Source organism: Ixodes scapularis, unplaced genomic scaffold (assembly GCF_016920785.2).
Source record: "Ixodes scapularis isolate PalLabHiFi unplaced genomic scaffold, ASM1692078v2 PGA_scaffold2__306_contigs__length_199485367, whole genome shotgun sequence".
NCBI lineage: Eukaryota > Metazoa > Arthropoda > Arachnida > Ixodida > Ixodidae > Ixodes > Ixodes scapularis.
In genome coordinates this window covers 141841376-141854045 of record NW_024609857.1, presented here as the reverse complement: position 1 = coordinate 141854045, position 12670 = coordinate 141841376, and the positions used below count along the sequence as shown (strand labels likewise).

General features: G+C 44.1%; 1 protein-coding gene across 1 annotated transcript in view; it reads right to left on the bottom strand.

Annotated features, from left to right (window-relative positions):
* The window catches only part of LOC8027259 (glycerate kinase), a 53344-nt gene that overhangs the window by 1984 nt on the left and 38690 nt on the right, over positions 1 to 12670 (bottom strand). The window lies entirely within an intron of this gene.

Below are 12670 nucleotides of genomic sequence, written 5' to 3'. Positions count from 1 at the left end.
TTTCACCTTCTTTTGGGGCCGAAATACAGTCGTTTGACGGGCCCTCGTGTACTCTGTTTGTGTATACACAAGCTAAATTTTTGGAGCTTCTGTTCAACTAAGAGCATTTTATGCACCCCAGTGAAAGACAACAAGTTCAAAGTATGGTTTCTCAAATGGGGTTCTTAGGAAGTCAGGGGTTCCCAAATTTCCTTGACCGTTCCTTCCTCTAAGCAAAATGTTTTTCAAGTTGGTAGGTGTTCCAGCAGATACAAGTTTCCTGTTGCTGCATAACTATGAGCCACATCTTCTTGTTATATTATTGTCTACAATGTCTGTAGGCACCTGCGCTGCTCCTATGGATAAATGCCAAATCTCAAAAACTTCTCGAAAAAAAAAAAAAATTTTTTTTTGACCGTTCTTTTGATCTGCAACTAAAACTTGAACTATATAGAAACTTGTGCACACAAAGCCTTCGTCAAATTGCATTCACTTGGGCCAGGACCTTGAACTACCAGCTGCCATTTTTGTGACTGGTTGCAAGGGAGCCACCCCAAGCTCTCGGTGTATCAAACAAGGGTACCCAGAATGCCTCATTTGGAGCCTTCAAACAGAGGAATGCATTTAGACCAGCCACCGCCACAACGGTTTTCTACAAAGTGCCTATTTCAACCTTGGTCCTTTCAAAGCATGCAAGCATGCTTTTCACTAGTGTCCCAACACAAACTAACACCGAGCAGTCTGCACACCTCTTTGGTCTATATATTCCTCTACAAGGGTCTGGAGCCTCGACACAAATCATGAAGGTAATGTTCCACATGGGGCACATATCATGAAGTTAGTGTTCTACATGGCGGTGGCACCATCAAGGTCATAATTCAGTGGGTGAGGGAGCACTGGCAAGCAATGATGTGTCATTTAGTCTCAAAGGATTGGTGCAGGAACAGTTTGTGCTTTGGGGGACCATTTCAAAGAATAATTTCCTGGAATCGACTAACCTGCATTTAAGTTACCCGCACGAATGCCACAAGGACAGGTGCATGACGTAGCATACAATGGACACCCTAGATCCGATTAGTCACTCTTAATCTCTGCAAACACCAGGGGTTCAGTGTTTTAAGACCTTGGAAGTTTCTATGCCCTACAACAGGTTTCAAGCATTTTATGCGGCGATACATTGCTAGTAGCCATTGCAGCTACAAGATGTCACTAGGGAGTTTTAGAATAACGTGCGCAATTTTAGCGCACGCTAGCGCTAAATTTAGCGCTTGTATTAGCGCACACGACGCAACAGTCTTAGAATAGCGTTTCTCCGCCGCGACGCAAAAGCCCAAGCAGCTCGCGCTTGCAACGCCACCAAGATACATACACAATTTTTATTTCACACACGAAATGCTGTAACTTTAGAAAAAAAAGTTTTTTGGTTCGGAGTACTATTTTAGAATTGTTTAAACATGAGAATGCGACGCGAGCGGTTGACAAGTCGTGTCCGCTTGCGTCGCCTCGGCAAGAGAGGTCTCGTGTACTGACCTTCGCACATCGTACCTTCGCCGAGAAATGTTCGCGCGTCGCAAGCATCAAGTTGCCGGGGGTCGTTGCCAAACCGCGTACAATGTCGTCCCGTATTGAAAATCGCAGTCGCGAGAATGCCGCCGCACTCACGACGCCGCTAAAGCAGCTGCCGACATAATCCTGGAAGCCGCCATTTTTTACTGTGCTCGTCTTCGCTTTAGCCAACTTCTCATCACGAATCCTCCTTGGAGAAGCGCAAAGACCCTTTGCGTACGCACGCTATTTCCGAGAAATAGCGCACGCTATTTCTCGGAAAGTTAGCGCAAAAGCGCAAAACCTGGTTTGCGTTCGGAGCATGCGCAGTGGCGACGACGCTATTCTTTGCGTACGCAAAGCTTTAGCATGCGCTATTCTAAAACTCCCTATTGTCTTATAGGTGCATTATCCAGAGCAGCTACTCGCCACTGTGTGTACACTGCACAATGTTGGTGGTGCAAAAACCACATTGGTACGTTTTTGCATATTGGTGGGCACCAAATTTTAATGCTGAAGTTGGTGCCCGTTACGAGCACTTTATCTGTCCGCACTATAACTGTCATGCAGAGTACATCCTAGATTTTTTTTTTTTTTTTTTAATTTTGATTGACACTTTTTATTTTGCAACCATTCTTTTGTACTGAATATACAGTCAGCACCCATGAAAACACCAGTTCAGAACTCTCAACTAACCAACTTGTTCCTAAAAAAAAAAAATTTTTTTTTTTTTTTTAAATAAAAGTTTTAAGGTTGCTTTTGAAACATCCAGTATTGTGTGCATTTTGAGATCCTTGACATAGTTGAAGCTTAGTTGCGCGTGTTTCTGCAAAGGACTTGGCAGTTGCATCCCTAGAAGGGTGACCCATATCTAGAAAGGAAAAGGACCAGCCTTATTCTTTCTCCTCTCTAGGCATCAAGACTTGTGCCCTTTGTTTTCAGGTGAGGTTAAATGAAGGGTAGAGGATTTCAAGTGGTTTCGTACAGTTTCACTAGGGTTTTCTGAAGTTGGCATATGTCGTCGGGAGTTTACTTTGGTTAAATTTTCAGCCCTCGGATATTTGACGTTTATGGGAGTTATATTTTCCAAACTAGAATAAGGTTGAATTAAATATATGCACACAGATCCGTCGAAGTATGTTAATTTTAACTGTGGCTGCATACAACAGACCTGCAAGATATGAGGGCTATATTTTGTCAACCGTCAACGACTGGGTGAAGAAAGAAGATTCATAAAAAACGCTGCAATATACATTACATCTAGATACATAGTGTAGATACTCCACGTAATCACCCCACAGATTAGGCACTCGAGATGATGTGGCGCATACTTTGATGCCCTCGTCAAAGAAGGGTGCCACCTGGGTTCCCCATCGCGTGTCACCAAGACCGTCGGTCGCCACCGATGTGTAATGTGCGTGAAGGAAACTGCATGAAGTTTTGGGGAAGACGAACAGACGTCCTAGGTGACGAGAGTTAGAATAGAATGTATGACTACTGATTGTCTTGTTGAATGCATGATGAGATGACAGAGAGCCAAGACCTTTGAAGAGGGCACACAAAATCTTGTACCAAATCTTGATAATTGCCTACCCTAATATCCCGAGAGATAGCCCACCCCCTATCTTTTTGCATAATTTGCTAATTTTTTTTTCTTTAAACATTAAATTATAGCCCACTTGTAAGAACCTGGAATAAATTTTGTTTTTATGGCACACTGAAAGTTAGCAGCCCCCTTATTTTCATTTGATTATGTGGGCTATCTCTCGGGATACTACAGTAAATCTGAGTGGTGATCAAGTGGAGAGGTACCTACAGTATGTATCTAAATGTTCATCTTAAAACATCTTTCATATCCTTTTTTACCTACTTTATTAGAGCTTGAAAAAAAAAGAAAAAAAGCCTTTGTACAGACCAACACGTGGCTCTGACGTCACGCTCCTGCGATGGCGCTGTTGTCGCCATGGCGCATGCGCAGAAGCTTCACCTCATGCGAACTTGTTTTCTGCGCTTGCGCAGTGCCCACACCTGGTGTGGGCAAATGCCGGCTTGTTTGTAAACAGCGTGTCGGTCTATATGCTGGAAATTATGGTGTAAGGCGCAAAAAACGGACAGAAGAGAGAAAACAGACATACGTGATTTCCAAACGTTCACCAAGTAGCCCAACTACAAGTTCTTTGTATATGCTTTTCACTGTTGTAAAAGAAACAATGCCTCCTTTTTCCCGCAAGAGGGCCAAAAAGGAACTCTAATCGGGGGGAACTAGCAGAATTGCACAATTTAAATTCTGTCTTGACTCGAAAAATACAGAAACGCTGTCCTGTAACGGGTGTTTCCTTAACCATTGGAGATCGGAAGCGAGACTGGAGCAGCCTCTACCCGGGACAGCAGCCTCTACTCAGGCCTGCTGGCCTGGCACTCTACCCAGACTAATGTAAAGTCCCACATTGTTCTTCGTCGTCGTAGTCGAATATTCGAGTTTTTGAATAAATCTCAATCGACAAATTGTTCCAGCGAGTTTTAATTTGGCAAGAGGAGAGTGGAGGAAAACTGGGCCACAAACAATGTAACAATGTTGTGCCAAAGAGTGCTGCTTTTACCACACTGACAAAAGCTAAAAGTGCAATATTTGCCAACTTTTAAGACATAATGCTGCGCAAAAATGGGTGTACTGCTAGCTTGTAACTGCCCGTACCATGGTTGCCCCCACGCCAGCCCGGTAGTACTACGCTCCCTTTTGCTTAAAGTGGAAGCAAAGCAAAGGACGGCGAGCCCCACGCTTCTAGCGTGCATCAGCCACGTGGTCTGGTGCTGGCTACCCAAGTCCCAGCAATGCAAAGGGCACATGCTGTGCTCCGGCCATTCTTGGAGTTTGGCCACGTGCAACTAAAATGGTGCGCATTCAATCGCCTTTCTTCTGCTGCAGATTTCAATCTCCGGGCCGCAGCAGTTTACACTGCACACATGAATAGGCCGTAGCTCCCCACTTCTCAGTGATGTTCCCAACCACGTCCAACATTTCCCTTTGATACAAAAATTCCCTATTTGGGCTACTTCCTGCAAACTTTTGAAATATCTCTGCATATTTGCCTACATTTTGTTTTACCTTTATTTTGGCAGCAGCTTATTTCTTATGGTTCGGCAGGCCACTTTGCGAGCATTTACCACAAAAGCCGTGCAAAGTTTCGTAAGATAAAAAAATGTTACTATGGTGCCTGGAAGGAGTCTTCGACTGGTGTCTTTACAATGTCCAAAAAACTGGTCTCTCGATTTCCGCTGGACGATGCCATAGAAGTTTGACGCTGCTGCAGGCTTCTATTCAGCTGGACACTCCCCGGAAGCTTCAGCAGCCAAGAGTTGAGACGCGGCGACGACAGTGACACTCGCGTCTGCTCCTGCTTTTTGCCGGAACTTCTGCAACCGATCCCCAGGATTGCGACATCCGACAGCATGACACTGCAGCTTTTGTGATGTCATTTGTTGCCACTTCAGGACCACTTTCAATGAATGGGTGGAATAGGACACCGCTAAGCACACCAGTCAGACGCGTTCTAGGCACCATAATGTTACTGGTCAGTTTATAGTTTTATTAACTAAATGGTATGACCTTTAGACGCAGCCATTTCGCTGCACCTAGGAGTCGTTCAGACAAGTCTCCCTCCTACTCTGCGACTTTCTCACCTTCTGTTAAAACTTTTGTACCACAAGACTTTTTTTTTTTTTATATTTATTTCTCTTTAAAGATTTTCCCAAATTTCGTCGTTAATTCCTGAAATTCCCTGCAATCGTGGTGAAATTCCCATTTCAATTTTCCCCGAAACTGAGGCCGAAAATTTCGTGCATGGAACATCACTGCCACTTCTCTCCCTTGAGTCTTTTCAGCTTGGTGGCGCCACTTCTCTAGAGTTGCAAACTGAATGTCTGCCAAAGCCTTGGTTGTAACTAGGTCGTAGATTTTCCGCGTTTTTTTTTTTTTTTTTAGGGAGTATGGGCACTGTTTTTTCTGTGTTTATGTACTTTTTTCAGAATCAGTATATCTGTGATTTTTTTCATACAGACACAAAATGGTGATTCTTGGTGACAAAACTCGTGAAAAACCAAGAGTTCAAATTTACAATTTCAGCGACGGTACCTGCAAACAAGTCCAACAAGGGCTGAGGTTTCATGATGATGATTATGTGTTTAATGGTGCAAAATGCAACATACGCCATGCTACACCGAGGAAAGAAGTTATATTGCAAAGGGTCTATATCTGGTGTAGATAGCCAGTTTTTGCAAGGAAATCTAAAACAGAACCAAAAGGTACTAAATGCTCATGTATCAGCACAAAGGTTAGATGAAATGGAAAATATTCAAAAAGTGCAGGGAAATATGCTCAATGTTCTTGATCGGAGACCTGAAGTCTAAGTAGCCTTTCATGTAACCACGGGGAGCTTTTTGTTTTCTATGTGACAATCGGTGGTGACCAAACTGACCTAACTCTTGTGTCACTGTCCTTCAACGTCAGTGATTCCACTGATCCGGGACTGGCAGGGTGCTTGACTCCATTGGTAAGAGTATGCATCCAACGAACAACTAAAAAGAAGGGTTTCAACAAAAAAATAATATGAAAGAGTCACAGTCCTTGCATCAAGCAATTGAGTTTCCAGAAATTGGTGCTTTTTTAGTTTCAACCAATTTTGTACTTGTTTTAAACCGGCAAAAGTTTATCGGGGTTTTTCGGTTAAAATCAGAGTCTACGGCCTAGTTGTAATCGAGCCCAATTCGAGTGCTCGTCTCCAGGGCACGAGCTGCATTATATTACCATTTCTGCAGGATGATTCTAACAACTGCATGGGAGACTGAAAGAAATATTCAGCTTTTATCCTTGAAAATACAGCACAACAATAAGGGTGCACCTAAGTGGCACTGTGTTGTCACACTTGTTTCAGTTGCATGTGTATGAATCAAACGCAACATCGTTTCATGGCATTCTTAAAACTCGCCTCAAAAAACTTTTTTTTCCCTGTTGTTTAGTTTTGGGAATAAATACTTCAAGTTCATTAAGCACGGAGCAAGATTTGTCGTTTGTTTACATGCGCTGGTTTTCACACAAACAATTTATGATGCTTCCAACTATGTAGTATCTACTTTTCCACCAAAATCCCACCACATAGCAAAACGAACAGGAAAAAGAATTATCCCGCGCTAACTAATAATTCACTTAGTAGGACAATCCATTTGGACAACAGCCTCCCTGGTACAATACAGATTGCACGAAAAAAAAAAAAAATCCCAGTGCCGTCCAAACGGGACAACTGCACACGGGAGAGAAGGGCAATTCGGTTTCTCTCTGCCAGCTTCCATTTTATGGTTCATTAAAATCGTTGGTGCTTATTCTAAGAGAAGAAACTTTTTTTTAATGAAAACTCACTTCTGCAAGTCCACATCTAATGCTAACATATTATTAATGCGAAAGCATTAACTGTCCCATGGAGTGAGCTGACGTTATCAGCTCTGAAGCTGTGCCAAACGGCACCTTAAATTCTTTCTCCAAGTAAAGCCAGCTCCCAGCTATGAAACCACGCAAAAAGTCTAGACAATGGCACCTAGTTTCCCCGATCCCAAAGGAGCAAAGGGAAGCTGATGGATTTCGGCTTCAATCCCATTGGCTGGCGCGCGTCGACGAGGCTCCCATTGGCCGCTGCACATCAGATTCAACGACCACCACCCCATGGCGCTGCATGTCCGTCAGCGCGCCGGTAACACAGAGCGTCCAAGGCCAGAGCAGCGAGGAGACGGCTCGCTCTGCCGTGAACGCAGATACGCCCAGACAAAATAAGGGAGTAAAAGAATGATGTGCATGCTTATGCATTCACAACTCGCAAGTGCTTGGGTGTACCTCGAAGCCTTTTCTTTATCGATGTGTATTTTACAGCGGAGCTGTTAAGGACTAGTTTCCCCAGTGTTGTGTCCGTCCTGCAAACAAATCATGACACCAAACTCTGGACAGCTACCGCCATCTATGAGCGACGGCAGCAACCAGATGGCAGCAACCTTTCCGGACTTTCCTTTTTGGCTTGCCGACTTGCGGCCGGCCATTACTTCATTCCCACCACAGTAGAGCTTCGCTGGTCTTCCTTCTTCACCAGGGTGGAAAGGCTGAAAGTCTTTTTTTAATAAATCGGGAATAAGATGTAGAACACATTTCGAAATGTCTACTTATAGCCACGGCCAAGGTGAGAGGGAAGAACTTCAGTTGTCGCACCTCCAGCCTGAGCCTCCTAACTTGGACGACACTTCAACATCTCATGGACCTCAAGCGCGCACGCACAGCCAAAGCACAGCGGAAGGCGTAGAGAACGTGCTGGAGGCCAGGCGTTCAGAAGACATGTCCTGCAGTTTTCATTCGGTCGGTGACCTTAGTCGTTTATTTTTACTCAAAACATGAATCATGAAATTGATTTAGACTCGAAAACTGCCCGCTGTCAAAATTGAAGCGGCAACCACGGTGGCCCGACGATGTGCTACACCTTAACCCGTACCCCCCTTCATGCGCTGAAAATGTGAGCCGAGAAAATTATTCAGCTGCCCATTCAGCTGCTGCACTTATCGTACAATAACCTGGATTGTCCAAACCCCCCCCCCCCCCCCCCCCCCCGATGTTGGCTCTTTATAGTAGATATGCTTACTATAGTTGGTACTGCATGCAGATATGATGCCTGAAACGACACGTTCCAGTCACCGGGGGAAGGGGGGGGGGTTATGGACTGGACAGCGGTAAAACAGCTTCGAAGACCTGCGAGACGCTTTGACAAAGTCACTCGTCCTTTGTCAAAGCAATCACCGAGGGTAATTGCTTTGACGGTGCCTGTACAATTACCGAAAGTGGACTGTACGTTCACAAGAAGCCCATAACTCTGTCGGTCGATGCGAGCCAGTATGGCATAGGGGCTGTTGTCACTCAAGAGGGAAGACCACCGACATATCCGTCAAGATCTCTGACAGCAGCACAGATGACTCAAACCCTCCTCAGCCAAGCTCGCTGCTGCAATGTGGGACGAGGGAAAGAAGACCATCGCAACGATAAGTAGGCTTCCAGCGTTAATTGTACATTTTTCTCCTCAAAAAGAAAAATGTGGTAGCCAGCGACAAATAACCACCACTGGAAGAAGATGACGAGAAAAAGGAGTGTGGAAAAAAAAAGCATTACCCCAGTTTGAATCGCAATGCTGGCTGATACCCTTTATGACCACGTCATTTCCTATGACATTGTGATTTAATGGGAAAAATTGCCAACTTAAACTCTTCACATACAGTTGAGAGGTGCAGAATGCTATTTGTGCGTGTCTTAGCCTCTCAAATGAGTCTAGACTCTAGAAGCCCTATAAAGTCCAGAAAATCAATACGCACGGAAGAAGTCTAAAGTCACTAAAAAGTGTGAGATCACTAGACATCTAGAAGTCTAAAAGAGGCTAGGACATGCACGATGCACTCTGCAACTCTCAGCTTTATGTGAAGAAACGAGGTAAATGTTTCTCAACATCGGAATCACTTTTTACGAGGCAAACCACTCGAGCACCAAGATTAGATCTAAAGGCAACTTCCAAGATTTCACCGACCCTAGAAATCCTGACTTCTATCGAAAGAGAACTTATGAACTTCTGTCATGTTGTCAAAATGATGTTGACAGAAGGTACTGATCCCAAGAAGCTTACTTCAAATAAAGATGTTGATTTATAACTGAGTTATAAAACTTGAAAGATTGGTATGTGAATTCTGGCACAACGTTCTGAACCTAATATATTGTTTGCAAAGTATAGAAAGCCACAAATTATCCACCCGCCTGTTCCACACCGTTTTAAAACATGCAATCAAATGTCACAAGTAGAGGTGTGCAAATATTCAAAATTTAAAATATTTTCAAAGTGTTGTATTCAACTTAATTAGCCACACACTTCCACTGTTAGAAGTATTAGAGTTTTTTTATGATCAGAAAAAAAAATTGGGTTGTGTGTGTGTTTATACAGCCTAGAACTTGGTCTGCCTCACAGGGGCGATGAGTCTCCCAGCTGTAGATGAGCAATTTAGCCAGTGCAGTACAGCCGCTAGCCTGGGGTCTTTAACGTGCATCACGCAGTAGTGATACACGACCGCACGCCGGTACGATGCTCATCCAGATCGAAACGGGCAGGGGTGGGGCTCGAACCCAGGATCCCTGGGTTCTGCAGCGCGAGCTTTCGCTCCACGTGCTCCGAGCTGATTTTTCACTGATTTTCACTGATTTTTACCCGTGCTCTAGTACCAAGCTTCACCGCTTAGCACTGGCGTGCTTGGAGAAACGGCCGAAGTATTGGAGCGTGTTGGTTGGCTCAATACTCTCGGAAATTTTGCTCACTATTGTAAGTCTGTCTTCTTTGGCTATAATGACGGCTCGACACCTGATTTTTGAGCACAGAGCCAGAAAATAAAACCTCGACCTATAATCATATAAACAAGATAGCTATTGTTTTGCTTGCCATGTTGCACCAGGGGCAGATTTAGGGGGGGGAGGCGACCACTCCCCTATGCCCTTCAAGGTCAACTTTGTTTTAATAAAATCACTGATATACACCAGCCAAAAGTTTAGTTTTTGGTGACATAGCAAATACTGGGTCAACAAAATATATCTGGGCAACGTTTCAACCGTGACGTCATAATTCAGCAGACCTCCCCCGTCTGCCAGACAAACAGCTTCCGCACCCCGCACCCCCCCCCCCCCCCGGGGCTGACCGATAAATCCGCCCATGTTGCACCACATGTTACCCAATTCGTATTATTAGGGCTCTGTTTTCTCCTTAGTAGAAATAGAAGTGAAATGTTTTTAGTACATTTCTAGCATTTATTTCTAGAAATCTTACATTTGTAAGATTTCTAGACATTATTTCCTAATACACTGACACCCCCCAAAAAATGTTATTCATTTTTTGCCAGGCAATTCATTATGGTGTCACAAGATTACTCAATTAATATTTTGCTGAAGCGTCACATATATATTTAATGAAGTAAAAAAAAATGCAACTGCTTGGAACCGAAACCGAAAATGGACTGGAGAAGGAGGAGAAATATAGAGGAGGAGAAAGATACCAGAAGTCACGAGGCCGTGCAACTTTTTTTTTCAATCAACGTGTTTGTGGCTTTCTAGAAGCCACAAGAAATGAGTTTTATGTTTTTTTTTTTCTATTTTTAATGTTGCCACCATCGCTTAGTCCGCTTCGTTCAGCCGTCCGGGCCGGGACTACTGCTATATGACGCCATGTAGAGAATCACACAGAGAATGCACAGAGTCCTTCTCTTTATGCAACCTTTTTAATCAACGTACTTGCACCATTTTAAAAGCCACAAAAAATGAGTATCATATTTTGTTTTTCCATTTTTAATATTGAGTGTGTGCCTTGGATGACCCCCAACTTTAATAACCTATCTATATTTGGTGTGTGTGTCTAAACCATAGAAAATGGCGCAGGTCCACGGAGAAGAAAGTGAGCGCGACACAACCCGGCCAGTTCTCGATCAAAGGTTTTCGGGCGGGAAGAAAACGAATTTCGAGCTGAAAATTCTGTTCTGGTTTGTTAGGCTCTCATCTGTGATGTACAAACAAAATCCTAAGTGGGTTCTCAAAAAATATTTTTTGTTTATTGATAATGATGTTTTGCACAGGCATGCAGTTTACTTTGATGATTTCGTAACTGCAATCAGATTTCAGATATATCTCCTCTCTCAAAAGTTATCAACAAAATAAAATATTAATTAGCTAATTTCAAGAGGGGTTTTAAAAAACATTAAAATTTTAATGAAAAAAAGGCATCAATTGCTTCCTAAAGAAATGGCATACAAGCTAAAGTTATTTTTATTTATTTAGCACCATATAATCATGTAAAAAAATTAAAGTGAACAGAAGACATACAATAGAGACTATAAAAATGTCTAATAATGAAATGCCAGTTCTATATACCAAACAATATCATAATAAAAATAGCTTTAGCTCGCAGTCTAGTTCATTCCAAAGAAAATAGTACCAAATTTATGAAAATTGATTGAGCGCAAGTGAGTCAAAAAGCCTACCAGGCCGGAGAATATGCTGAAAAAGGCTCGTGGCACACCTAAGCACTTCTAATGAGTTGTGAATGTGAAAGCATGAATGCCGTTCTTGTGCGCATCCTTGCGAAGTGGCTGCGCTGCGCTGACATCGACCATGCCACCGCGCTCCAGAGCGGCGGCATGGCCAATTCTTTTCCTGCGCGCTGGCGGTCTGCCTGAGAGCACCAGCCAATTCCTTGTATCGGCGCGCTGTCGGCGCAGACACGCAGCGCCATGGGGTGGCCCTCCTTGAAACTGATGCGCAGCGGCCAATGCGAGCCTCGTTCCTTGAAACTATGGCGTGTGCCAGCCAATGGGACTGAAGCCGAAATCCATCAGATTTCGGCTTCACTGCAATCTATTGGGAGCGGAGAAACCAGGTGCTGTTTGGCTAGGCTTTTTGCGTGACTTCAAAGTTGGGAGCCATCAGATCACGGCTTCACTTAGAGAAAAGGGTTTAGGTGCCATTTGGCACAGCTTCAAAGCTGATGGCGTCGGCTCGCTCCATGAGACCCAGTTTATGCTTTCGCATTAAAAAAAAAAGCTGAGAAAATAAACTTCGAAATCTGGGTATGCACAAGTAACAACGTTGAAGCTTTAGATGGGTGGAATGCCTTTGGTTTGAATTTTATGCTAAGGGAGAGACATGGGTAGGAAAAGCAGCCCCATGAAACAACTGGTTAGCCCTAAAAAGGGCTTTTCTAGGGGGAGTCTTCAAAAACACCAGCTTGTGAATGGGCGCACCTGACTCTCAGAGGAGCCCGGGACTGCAATCCTGGTCTGTGCACGCCTTGTGCCTTGCAGAGAGCCTCTTCATGCTGTCAGCATCTGAGAACTCTTTGTTGACCTTCTGCAGCCTCCGACTGATTTTCTCGATGCTCCTCTTGACGAGGGCAGTGCCAGCCGTTTAGTCCAGGCTGCTAGCCGCACTCTCATTCGTCTTCCTCACTCCCTGGTTGAAGATGCTCGCAGCTTCAGCAACAGCCCCCTCTACTCTGTACAGTGACGTGTGGGAGTTCTTCGAGATCTGCGCCCAGATGACAAAGTG